A 12,911-nucleotide genomic window follows, 5' to 3' on the forward strand; every position below is an offset into this window, starting at 1 on the left:
CAGTGCTGGTATCTGGAATGACCATTAAACTCTCTGATGCTCTTCCTGTCTCTATAAGAATGGGTCATCTCTGCCATCTCCAATCTGTGACCTGGCTCAGTTTGACTCTCTCGATTGGTATTATTCCCTGTTCCCACTGAGCTGCATGGGTTCCTCCCCCACAGTAACTGAAACACTCTCACACAAATAGCCGGCAGTGCATTCCACGCACCCACCACTCTCTGTGTAAAAAAACTTACCCCTGACATCCCCTCGGTATATATTTCCAAGCACCTTAAAACTATGTCCCCTCGTGTTAGTGATTTCAGCCCTGGGAATAAACCTGTGGATATCCACATGATCAATACCCCTCATCAGCTTATACACCTAAAAATGCTCTAAACATAAACAATTAAATTATACATTGCTTTGAGTATTTGTCAGAAGTATACAACATTATGAGGGTAAAGATAGGGTAAATGGAAGGAGGATTTTCCACTGAGGTTGGGTACAATGATAACCAGAAGTCATAGGTAAGTGGAGAAGGTGAAAATTTAATGGGAACATTTGGAAAAGCTCTTTACTGAAATGGTTGTGAGAGGGTGGAATGAGATGTCAGCACAAGTGGTAAATATGAGCTCGGTTTCACCATTTAAAAGAAGTTTGGATGGGAGTGTGGATGGTAGGGGTATGGAGGGCGATGGTCCTGGTGCAGGTAGTTGCACAGCTTAAATGTTTTTTTCAGCATTGACTAGATGGGCCAAATAGCCTATTTCTGTACTGAACTTCTCCATGTTTCTATGTCAGAGAAGCTGGCCAAACTTGTTTGGAAGGGAAAAGGTAGGAGTGACAACGGAGCAGCAATGGCTGGAGTTTCTGGGAGCATTTTGGAAGCTGAGTCATCGATGCATCCCAAAGAAGTGGAAGCATTGGAAAGGCAGGAGGACACAACCGTGGCTGAAATGAGAAGCCAAAGACAACATAAAAGCCAAAGAGAGGGGAAAACAAAAGAGCAAACATTATTTGGAAGCTTTTAGAACCTAACAGAAGACAACTAAAAAAAAGTCAGATGAGCGCAGGAAGTGGAATTATGATATTGTAGTCATTAATGAGTCTTGGCAGCACCCAACAGTCTGAGGCATTTAGAGGAACAAAATATCCGGGGCCTCAATATTTCCTGAAAATCAAGGTTCCCTGCACTGGTTACGTTTCAACTTTTATGTTTTTAGGCACATACAAACTCTACACTCTCAAAATTTCACTTCTCAATGCCTCCCACTTACCAAGTACTCCTTTGCCAGGAAACAGACTGTCCCAAGCCACACTTGTCAGATCCTTCCTGATACCATCAAAATTGACTTTTCTCCAATTTAGAATCTCAACCCGTGGTCCAGACCTCTCTTTCTCTATCTTTATTTTGAATTTCATGGCATTATGATCACTAATTTCTGTCACAAGCCCTGATCATTTCCTAACAGCTTATTGCACACTTCTGCGTCAGGAATTTTACATACTGATTAAGGGCACATTTGAGAAACTCTACCCCATCTACCCCTTTTACACTATTCGAGTCCCAATCAATACAGGTAGTCCCTGAGTTACAAATGTCCGACTTACGAGCAACTTGTTCTTACGAACCGAGGAAGGAGAACGCAGTCCACCACTTTAAGTCATTGCCTCTACTGTGTTGAGTGTTTAACTTTGTATTGGGCTTAAATTTTTCTTAGTAAGATTTACCCTGACACCACAAACCCCTCCCACCATTCCTGTCAGCTGGTGGCGCAGTCAGCTCAGCACTGGGCTAGAGAACGGAGGTTCTCGAGTTTGTTTTTGTGACAGACTGCTCCCGTGCCAGGTTGATGTCGATCCAGTGACTCCCGTACCCTCCATGCAGGGTTGATGTCAAGCTCGCAACTCGACCTAGTAAATAAAACACCGCCACCTCCAGTTTAAATTCCCACACAGAATATTGTGGAGGATCAAATACCCAAACCGAGCACAGCCCCCACTTGTCCCATTTAACCTGTCTCAGTGTACAGTTTAGGACCTGGGGAATTTAGTGTTGCAGTTCTTTGGACCCAGTGGAGCTTTGGAGCTGGCAGAGGTCGGCACCCACCGCCTGCAGTGTTTCTGTTCCACTGACAGGAAGCAATCGCACTTGAAAATAAAGTGTGAATAAGAAAGCATTTGGAAAGAGGTGAAATGCCATCCGTCACTGGAAAAGCATTAGGCTGCAGTCGGTCAACTATTGTAACAATTTTAAATGATAATGGATAAAGTGAGAATAATGGAGGATGTGAAAGTCCCTGCCCTGATGAAAGCTACAATTATTACTAAGCAACACAATAGTTTAATTATTGGAATACATACTTATAAGTGTTTTATATACATAGAAAAGTAAAATATATACTATATACTAAGACAAACGTTTGACTAACTGACACTAAATAATACCGGATGTACTTGTTCCAACATACGTACAAATCTGCCTTAAAGACGGACTCAGGAACGGAACTCATGTGTAACCTGGGGACTGCCTGTATATGGAAAGTCAAAATCGCTTATTGAATCAACTTTTGTTTCTTGGCATGGTCTCCAATCTGTCTACAAATTTGTTCCTCTAAATCCCTAAGACTATTGGGTGTAAACAAGTTCCAATAATGTCTACAATATCATAATTCCCTTTCCTGAGCTCATTGGGCTTTCCTACGATGCTCCTTGCATTGTGATATACACAGCTCAGCACATTCATCGTACCATGCTCAACCATGACCTCAATGTTTGACTAAATGAGACTCACCAAACTTTCTCCTGACTGAATCAATGGAAACTCTGAGTCAGGAGCGTTCTCTCTAGTTGATGCTCTCAGTCCTCGGGCTGGTTCACTTGTTGCTGTTCCCGTCTTCAGCTGTGGTTTGCTTCCAGTTGGGGTATTTCTTCCAATAGACCTTTCACCGCAGGTTGAACTTTAACCAGAGAGAAAATAAAGCACATTAACAATAAAACGGAGAAGCAAACATTTCTGCTTAATGTTACTAAGAACAAAACTCACTGAAAGTTAGAAGTTGAATGCAGATATAATGATCTCAGTAAACAATCTTTTATTGTCCCTCACACGTCACAAAATGATATGGGATAAGGAGCAATCATTCAGTCAGGAACAGAAGTAGATGATTCAATCCATCTGGTCTGCCCACCATTCAACCATGGTTGATTTTTATTCCAACAACATATTCCTGCCTTCCTCCTGTAACCCTGCAGCTACTTAGCAATCTGGAATACATTAATCTCTGTCATCAATATACCTCAACCAACCTCTGCTGCAACAAATTCCACAGATCAGACATCTTTTGGACAATACGTTTTTCTCAGTTTTAAAGGGAAACATCTTTATTCTGAGACGATGCTGTGAGATCACAGACTCTCTGTCTAATGGAAACATCCTCTGCATGTCCACTGTATCCAGGCTTTTCAGCATTCTGTAGTTTTACTTAACCATACATCCCCCACCACTCCCACTGTCTTTCTGAACTCCATTGAGCACAGGTCCAGAACCATCAAATGCTCCTCATACATAAAGCCGATCATTCCTGAGATTATTCATGTGAACCTTGTTGGCAACAACTGCACTGAACACATTTCCAGGAAAAATAGACAAATTGGTACCAGGTTAATTGATAGGGAAAGTTGTGCTTTCTTCACTGTTGTACCAGCACAGAAAGAGCCATTTCCATTCCCAGGTTAAATCAGGTCAATTTCAGGAAATATAAACCAGTCCAGGATGAATGTAATATAAAGAAGCTGGATTTACCAGAAACGCTCAGCAGGTAAGGAACAGCTGTGGGGAGAGGAACAAACTCTACAATTCAGGTTAATAACGTTTCATCAGAATGACTTCAAACGTTTTCAGTTTTTAGTGCAGATCTCCAGCAACTTGAGATTCTGCTTGACTTGCACCGAGTGGCCAACAGATGACAGTGAGTGGGGGGGATTTCTAAACACAGTTTGAACACCAAACTCGCAGGTCTATTTTTCCTGTTGTAAACACAGAACAGCCCATTTACTCATAGCCACTCCTCAGATTAGCAGTCAATGCTTCCAAAGGAACTCCAGAAACTAACATCTGATCCTACAACAGAAGTACTTGCTCAACACCCCATAAGCCCAAGCAGCTCGATTCCTGGGACCATTTACCTGGATCGAAAACTGTAATATCCCAGGACCCAACCTCACAGATCTCACACTGGGTAGTGCAGTCCGGGATTTCCCCACAACCAATGTGCAGCTGCTCAAAATTTCTGCTTCATTGCAGAAGGAGGACCATCCAGCCCCTTCTGTAGAAGCACTAACTGAAGTCAAAGCCATCACAGGACTAGGGTCCAAGCACCAACTCTCCCAGTACTCTTTGCTGACTGTAATACAATGAAATGTGTCAGCCAGTCACAGTTCAAAAACTAGACCCTCCACACCAATGCACAACAGAAATGGGACCTGATGACCCTCTGGCATTCCAGCTAACAAAAAGTGATTTTGGAAATAACTCAGTGAGGTCAAAGGTGTAAAAGAATAGTTCACAATGAAGACTATGGTTAGAAGGATTGCTGATATATATCACTGAAAAGGTGTGATACAGGGCGGACCAAGGCTGACCCAGATAGTTGATGCATATCACTGAAGCTGGGGTCAGAGAGACTGGACAGAGGTTGAACAAGATGGGCAAGGAATGAGCAGATGTAACCAGATGGGAGAAGAGATCAAGGACAATCACTGATGGTTCTCCAGCAATATGCATATACTGAATTAATGGTACATACTACTGTATAAAGGATTCCAAAATGACAAAGTTAGAACAAGCAGTAAAAACATTGCCAGATATACTTTGATCCTCACCGTAGTTTTATCAACAAGCTTTCCATCCGGACACTTCATGCTTTTTATGGTAACTACTCTGCCTCTGACTGTGAGGATCTGCAGAGACTTTTGGATCCAGATCAGCACATCACAGAAACCACTCTTCCCCTAGACTTCCCAGTCCCTCGGTAAAGCAGGCAGTGAAATCAAAGATCCACACAACCTGGGACATTCTCCTTTCTCACCCACCCCAGTCCGGGAGAAGACAATAGCCACAAAGCTCACGGACAAATGTGAGGAGCCTCAGCAAGCTTGGCGACTTGGGGAAAGTTAACGGGACTCAGTGGCCAACATCAGATTTCCCCAACACAACATGTGATCTTGCATCACAAACTGGAGGGCGGGAGAGTTCTGCAAGAAAAAGCCGTATGTGACCTGTCTGTGGGTCACCCATTTCAACTCTGCAGAAATAGACAGCCTGTGCTCCTGGTTTGGATCGTTCAATGCAGATTAAGTGAAGGGGACACATTTTTGACCAGCCCAGATAATCGGAAAATAAATGAGTAATTGGCTCTCAGTTCGAGGCTCACGGCCCACATTGGATCTCCCCACTCGGGATCGGTCGCAGTACTCACCGATGGGACAGCAATATCTTTGGCCCACAGACTGTGATATGACCTCTGGCTCCCCGACCCAGGAGGCGAGGACACCTTCCCCGATCCCACAGACATTCCTCTTCAGTACGGAGCAGAAAGGAAAACACCGCCCACCCGGAGTCTGTGAGCATGAGCGAAGGGATTGTTACATCTGTGGTTAAATGGGGGGGCAAACGGGATCACGTGGCTGGTGGGATCTCCTACCCCAGGCAGAGAGTCCAGCTGCCAACCACTTCTGTGAAAAGAGCCAAACTTGCCACTTACATCTCCTCTCACCTTAAGTGTATTAGACATTTCAACCCCCAGGAAAAATATATCATCTGTCCACTCAGATTCAGTTTTATTATCACTGGCGTGCATCATGAAATTTGTTAACTTTGCAGCAGCAGTTCAATGCAATACGCAATATAGAAGAAAAATAATCCTAAAAATAAATAACTAAATCAATTACAGTATCCATATATCTGGGAACATTGCTCATTGTGATTTTTATAAAATGACCTGGATGAGGAAGTGAAGGGATATGTTAGTAAATTTGCTGATGGCACAAAGCTTGGGGGTGTTGTGGATAGTGGATAGTGGATAGTGTGGAAAGTGTTAGCACTTACAGCGGGCACCGAAAGCATGCAAAACCAGGCTGAGGGGTCGCAATTGGAGTTCAACCCCGATAAGTTTGAAGTTGTTCATTTTGTTTGGTCAAATGTGATAGCAGAATATAGCATTAATGGTAAGGCTCATGGCAGTGTGGAGGATCCGTGGGATCTTGGGGTCCGAGTCCATAGGACACTCAAAGCTGCGACGCAGGTTGACTCTCTGTTTAAGACTATGTATATTGCATTGACCTTTATTAATCGTGGGAATGCGTTTAGAAGCGAGAGGTAATGTTGCAGCCATACAGGACCCTGGTCACACACCACTGTGCTCAATTCTGGTCACCTTACTACAGGAAGAATGTGGAAACCTTCGAAAGAGTGCAAAGGAGGTTTACAAGGATGTTGCCTAGATTGGGGAGCATGCCTTATGAGAATAGGTGGAGTGAACTCGGCCATTCCTTCTTGGAGTGATGGAGGATAAGAGGTAACCTGATAGAGGTGTATAAGATTATAAGAGGCATAGGTCGTGTTCAAGGGTTCAATGTCCATTTGGCAATCAGATGGCAGAGGGGAAGAAACTGTTTCTGAATCACTGAGTGTGTGCCTTTAGGCTTCTGTACCTCGCTATCTGATGGTAAAATTGAGAAAAGGGCAGCCCTGGGTGCTGGAGTTCCTTAACAATGGACGCTGCCTTCTGAGACACTGCTTCTAATCCTCTGGTAATCATATAAACATCTATCCAGAGAAAACAACATGAGATTGTCCAACCTCCCGTTACAGCTCATGCCCTCTAATCCAGACACTATCCTGGTAAACCTCTTCTGCGCTCTCTCCAAAGCCCCGACATCCTTCCGAGAATGGGGGCGACCAGAACTGTATGAAACACTCCAGATGTGCTCTAACTAGTTTTATAAAGCCGCAACACAACTTCCCAACTTTTGAACTCAGTGCTTCAACTAATAAAGACAACCATGCCATTTGCCTTCTTAACCACCCGATCAATCTGTGCAGTCTCTTTCAGGAAGCGATGAACTTGGAGTCTAAGATCCCTCTGATCATCGACACTGTTCAGGGTTTTGCATTTTACAGTGTACTGTCATACATTTAACCTACCGAGCTGCCAAGATGATCATCACGAATCAAATCTCACTGAGATTTCTCAGGTCCTGTTGAATCTATTGCCAAGTGCACAAGTACGGGAAGGTACAGGTACAAAGAAACACTGACTTGTGGCAGCATCACAGGCAAGTACATTCAGAAAACACACGGAACGTAAATTGTACAATTCTCTGTCAGTAACAATATGGAAGCATGTTTTACTTCATCCTGCTAATAGGACCAGAACAGGGGCTGAGCGGCGGCTCATCTCAGACGGTTCGGTGAGAAGGTCTCACAACCCGGACCGACCCCGGCAGATTCTGTGAAGGAAGCGAGGCGAGGCCGCCAGTTCGGGAAAGTTCATCCCCTCCCCCATCAGGTTGCACCGATCACCTTGTGTTTCTCTCTCCCTCCCCACCCCCACCTTTTATTCTCCAGTCCAGCCGAAGGGTTTCGGCTGCTAATGCCGACTGTATTCTTCCCCTAGATGCTGCCCGGCCTGCTGAGTTCCTCCAGCATTTTGTGCGCTTTGCTCCCATTCCCAACATCTGCAGGCTTTATCTTGCTTGAGTTCTGGAAAGTTAACTCACTACCCACCGTCAGACCTCCCCGCTCGGAACCGGCTTCAATACTCACCGAAGGAAAATTGTTGGTGTTGCCCCACAGAGAATAATCCGCCTCCGGCTCCCCGTCCAAAGGGGCGAGAACCCCCTCCCAATCCCGAACACACCGCCAACCAACTTTCACAAAGAACGAAAAAACAACACTGCCTTTCCCGGGACTGTGAGCATGCGCATTGTGCTCATTGCGTCACGGGCGTTGGGCGGAGCATCGGAATCAAACCCGCAGATGCTACCGATCTGCGGTGAAACATGATCACGTGACTCGGTGACTGTTTCTTCCCCCTTCACATATTGCCCTACCCACCGCCGCATTTCCCAAAATATTTCATTATTTCCCTATATTATTTCCATTAGACAAGTATTTAGTTTTTCCCTCCATATCTTCCCCGATCCCTTTTCAGCCACCCCCAGGTCATAGAGTTCTCAGAGTTATAATTTCGATTCCCATCCCGTCCCGACACACAATTCAGAACCACCCCGGAAATGTGCGGGTTTCATTTAAATCAGTCTATGTTCATAAACAGTTATTTCTATTTACATTCCTCTGGCTTCATTGGACAGGAACACTGAAACATCAAGTGAGAAACAGCAGGATGTGGCCACTCAGCCCCTCTAACCGTCAGCAAGATGGCGGCTGCTCTTCCATCTCAGCCACATGTTTCTGCCCGATCGTCATTTCCTCGATCCCTTCGGTCTCCACACATCTGCCGGCCTCTTTTGTACGTGAGGACGATCACTGAGTCTCCACCGCTCTCTGTGGTGGGGATTGTTGTGGTTACATGATATGAACAGGAGACGCAGACAATTCTTCGAGAAGTTTAAACCTTTATTTGAAAACAAAGGCTGAGGCAATCAATGATCTTGTCACCGAAAGCCCGCCGAGCTCCGGTGTACAGCATTCTTTATAGTCATTTCTTATCTCAGTTACATTTCGGTTTCATCACCATACCCAATCAATTTTTAGTTGCATATCATCTATACATGAACTAATCAAACGCTCTTGCCCAGCTCTCGGTGCGCCACCAGTATTTCTTTCCAGTTCACATCTTGTGCCTCATTCCTGGCCACGGTTGTTTCTCAGTCAGCCTCCCTTAACCTCCCTCACATTTCCTGCTCATACCATCCTCCCTGTTATCTCTTCAGAAGCCATGCTGTTGGATATATGTACATTTCTGCTCATTAGTGTTGCTAATGCGAAACAGGTGTTCTTTAACTGCCACAGTAAGTAGCTAAGAGAATACAAGGTATCTGGTAAAAAATACACAGCAAAATGTGTCTAGTAAAATAATACATAGTAATATTCGGTACACAAGAGTGATTACATTGTATAGTAAATAGCTACTACATAGTGATTATATTTCAGGTATATATTGTGATTATGTCAGGTATATTTCTCAATAGGATTTGCAGACATTCACCACCCTCGGAGTGGAGACATTTCCCCTCATCTCAGTCCCGGACAGTCCATCCCTGTTTCAGAGACTGGGATCCCTGGTTCAACCGGTAATGATGTTGTGCATTTCAATGTGTTCTCCTCTCAGTCCTCGATTCTCTAAATGAAAGGGTTATCACATTTGATCTTTCTTCGTATGATGACCCCACCACTGCAGGGATCAGTCTGGTGAATCTTCATTGCCCTCTCTATAACAAATACTCTCTAACCTCTTTGTTAATCCTCTATGGAATTAATTTCCATCCTCTGCAGTCCCGTGTTGCCCCAACCCCTCACCTCCCACCCCTGTCACTATTTCCACCTTCCCACCTCCCCCCTCACCTGGATCCCCCTCACTCCCCAGCTCTTGCCCAATCCCCACCCCTCACCTCTTTTCTCTGACTATTTCCCGTCCACTCTCACTTCAGAGGGAGGGTCTCGGCCCGAAATGTTGACGGTCCATTTCCCTCCACAGATGCTGTCCGACCCACTGAGTTCCTCCGGCAGTTTGTTCTTTGGTCTGTATAACCCGTGTTAGTATGGGGAGCGGGATGTTACACCATATTCCAGGTACAATCTCAACAAAGCACAAATAATTGTCACTTTGTCCTGACCATCAGCCCCGCTTGGAGGGCAACAGTCGGCTGGTGTTTGCCCCCAAAGTGGTGAATCCCTTGGGCTCAGACATTTCAACAGATGAGCCCTCCACGTCCGCACCGGGACAAACATCCTGTCCGCCCCCTCTCTCAGCATCTTCATCCTTTCAATAAAATCCCCCCCTCCCTCCCTCCGCGGGATGACGTAAGGCACCGCGCACCTGAGGGCAGATCCCGCTGTGGGGAGCCCGTGTGTGACGTCAGACGCGTGTGGGGTGTGTCCGACGTCACCTGCGGAAGAGCGCTCGTATTTAAAGCACATTAATGGACGTTTCTTATGATTTCGGTGGGACAACATTAATCACGGGTTTCATCACTGAATCCAGGGTTGTGGGATATAAAGTCCCCTGTTATGTGTCCGGCTGTGCCGTGTTGTTGGTGGAGTGGGCAGCGTGGTGTTTGTCCCGATTCGGGTCACAACACCTGAATTGCCAACGGGGTCCACACACAGTGTATTAGTCAACAGAAAACCTCTCGTCCGTGCAGTCTTTGTCTCCTGGTAAACTCAACACCCTGACAGTGTGGACCATAGATACTCCTTCCTCTCAGAGTCAGGGGATCATTCAGACAGCTGATCGCTGACAGGAATTATATTTATTGGTCATTAAAGATCACCCAGATTCGTTTGGACGGATTTGATGTGGAGTTCGGGGTGTCACAGTGAAAGGGCCGGACGGCCGAACTCTCTCCGTTGTCCAAGCATCCTTCCAGCTGAGGCGACACTTCACCTGTGAATCTTCCGGGGTCGCCCATTGTGTCCGCTGCTCCCGATGCGGCCGCCTCGACACTGGTGACACCGGCTCCTCCGCAGTTGTGCGGGGTAGGTTTTTTTATGGGGGCGGGGGATCGATGATAATATTCCCTTTTGTGCGGGAGGGGTGGGTCTGGGGGTTGATGATCGCAATGCCGTTTTTTTATGCGGGGGGTGGGATAAGTGTGTGATTTTTCTCTCTGATAGATGCTGCCCGGCCTGCTGAGTTCCGCCAGCATTTTGTTTGTGTTGCTCTGAATTTCCAGCATCACGACTTTGTCGTGTTTGTGACTTAACTCTCCGTTGTCCCTCCCGCCTCCGACCACGGCTGGTGCTGAAGAAGGGTCTGATTTTGGGTTTGTGGAAATCGGGGCCGGTTGGCGTGGAATTTCAACTTTGTGGGCCGAAGGGCCTGTATTGTGCTGTCGGTTTTCCATGTTTCTATGAAAAGTGTCGGGAACGAGCTCTGCCGGACGGCTGGAGGCTCCGGGCTCCCCCGATCCCGCAGCCCCGGTTTTAGCTTTGCACCCGAGTCCGAGCTGTGGGATCAGTTAGTTGTGGTTCCCGGGCTTGGAGGGGGATTGGGGTGAAGGGGATCTGTCTGTGTGTGCGTGGGTAGAGGTTGTGTGTGTACTTGGCCGTGGGGTGAGTGCATGGAAGGTGTGGGACGGGGGTGAGTGGGGTTGCTGTTGTGAGAAAGTGGGATGATCGAACGTTCCGTGACCCGGATCAAATAAAGTTGTAAACTGGGGAGGATCTGTTCCGTTGTATCGGACGCTCGCGTGTCCTTTCAGGAAGCAGCAATTCTCTCTTCAAACGAATCGCTGTTTAATCTTGCTGTTAACATTGTGTTTGTTACAAATCCCCAGTGTCTGGAAGAGCTGTCACCGTCATGGGCTGTTGATACAGATTGTGATGGCGGTGGGGTGTCAGTGACCTCTGTATCAGAGAACAACACAGGTTTCTACATCCTCCTGTGAGATATAAATGTCCTCACAGTGGATTCGGATCAGCTGGCATATCTGGAGTTTTCTAAAGGGAAAGGGAATAGCGAAGGGGCTGAGGAGAGAGAGTTTTAATCAGCAAACCGTCGTCCGCGGTGGAGGGATACAGGAGCTGTCTGATAGATCGTTTTACAGTAATTGTGTTTTTATATAATCTCACAGACGGTGACTGAGGAAGAAGCTTGCTGATGGAGGATACCCGGAGGTGAGCAGGTCAGACACGGTATCAGGAGAGTGACAGAGATGTGATTTCCCGTGTCACGGGTACAGACTGCCGTCTCAAATGAGGGATTTGTTTGGTGATGCAGCTTCCCTGGAGGTGGAGGAAAGAGGACACACCAACAGGTGGAACCAGCTGTGGGAAGACACGGTTTGTCAGGTCTGACGACGAGCTGAATGTACCATAACCTTCAGACTGAATCAGAAAACCATTCTGAGGGTATTTGAAATGTCAGAAGCAGGGGAGATGTGATCACTTGTGAAGACCGCAGGGGTTGTGTCTCCATCAGACCAACAGTGAGATAGTTCAAGGTACAATGTGCAGGGGTGAAATCACAGTGTTTGGGGCCGGATTTAATCACTGATTCTGACACAGTGAGAGGATTAGTTTTGCTGTCAGGCAGCAACAGTAATGGCAGAAGACACAGGAACTTCATCAATTGCCAGTTGTTTAGCAGAAGTGATCAATCTCGATGTTACCTTGACAGAAAAAGATACTCACAGTGGTGAGAAAGGGGTGCAGTCTGGCTCATTTCAGGTTGGAGGGGGGTGTGGAGGTTTAAAATCAATGCCTCGCGGTGCCACCATCGTTAATTTAGCATGTCCGGAGCGGTGGATCACACAGCACGGAAACAGGCCTTTGGCCGGCCATACCTGTTCTGACCATCCACTCACTGTCTACACTGGTCCCATTTATCAGCACTTGGTTCATAGCCGACTGTATCTCGGCAGTTTCAATGCTCATCCTCTTCGTAAATGTTGTGAAGGGACCTGCCTCCACCACCACCTCGGGCAGTGAGTTCCAGATTTCAGCTACCCTCTGAGTGAGAAATCTTCTCCTCAGATCCCTCTAAACCTCTTCATCCTCTGCTTAAATCTGTGCCCTCTGATCGGTGACACCTCTGTCCCAGGATCGTGGCCAATGTGGGCATCAGTGAGGCCTTTGATAAGGTTCACATGGTAAGTTGCTGAGGAAAGTCAGACCACATGGGATCCAGGGAAGCTGGATAACTGGATGCACAGTTGTCTTGATGGTAGGAAGCAGAGAG

General features: G+C 46.5%; 2 protein-coding genes across 16 annotated transcripts in view; one reads left to right on the forward strand and one right to left on the reverse strand.

Annotated features, from left to right (window-relative positions):
* Positions 1–8,643, reverse strand: part of LOC132386644 (zinc finger protein 239-like) — a 178,717-nt gene extending 170,074 nt beyond the window's left edge. For 6 of the 13 annotated variants that reach the window (XR_009509619.1, XR_009509615.1, XR_009509614.1 and 3 more), the window contains exons 1-2: positions 7,814–8,642; positions 2,780–2,945 (exon numbers count right to left, since the gene is read on the reverse strand). The gene's annotated coding sequence lies outside the window, so the exon portion shown is untranslated. Of the gene's footprint in view, positions 1–2,779; positions 2,946–7,774 lie in introns of all 13 variants that reach the window. The other 7 variants (XR_009509618.1, XR_009509617.1, XM_059958948.1 and 4 more) reach the window with 5 other exon arrangements.
* The window catches only part of LOC132386651 (zinc finger protein 214-like), a 243,883-nt gene that overhangs the window by 179,670 nt on the left and 51,302 nt on the right, over positions 1–12,911 (forward strand). The window contains exon 3 of one of the 3 annotated variants that reach the window (XR_009509625.1): positions 787–1,505. The exons of the other annotated variants lie outside the window; for them this stretch is intronic. The gene's annotated coding sequence lies outside the window, so the exon portion shown is untranslated. Of the gene's footprint in view, positions 1–786; positions 1,506–12,911 lie in introns of those variants that run through there. 3 annotated transcript variants of the gene reach the window in all.

This window comes from Hypanus sabinus, unplaced genomic scaffold (assembly GCF_030144855.1).
Source record: "Hypanus sabinus isolate sHypSab1 unplaced genomic scaffold, sHypSab1.hap1 scaffold_124, whole genome shotgun sequence".
Taxonomy (NCBI): domain Eukaryota; kingdom Metazoa; phylum Chordata; class Chondrichthyes; order Myliobatiformes; family Dasyatidae; genus Hypanus; species Hypanus sabinus.